Raw genomic sequence first — 271 nt, forward strand, 5'->3', positions numbered from 1 at the left:
ACTATGCATCCTGATAAAGTTCCCTTGGCCTTTGGGATTAAAATACCCCTCCCCCCCACACACCCCCCGTCATCACATACCCCTCACTATGCATAGAAAGAATAAAGAATGTCCATTTATTTATACAATATATGTTCTCAATATATGTCTCTTTTTCAGCTAAGGGGTCCCTGGCCTGTGTCAGACACTTAGAGGGAGGAGTTATAAAGTTTGACGGCTACAGGTAGGAACGACTTCCTGTGGCGCTCTGTGGTGCATTTTGGGAGAATGA

The sequence above is a fragment of the Etheostoma spectabile genome, chromosome 14 (genome assembly GCF_008692095.1).
Source record: "Etheostoma spectabile isolate EspeVRDwgs_2016 chromosome 14, UIUC_Espe_1.0, whole genome shotgun sequence".
Lineage (NCBI taxonomy): Eukaryota > Metazoa > Chordata > Actinopteri > Perciformes > Percidae > Etheostoma > Etheostoma spectabile.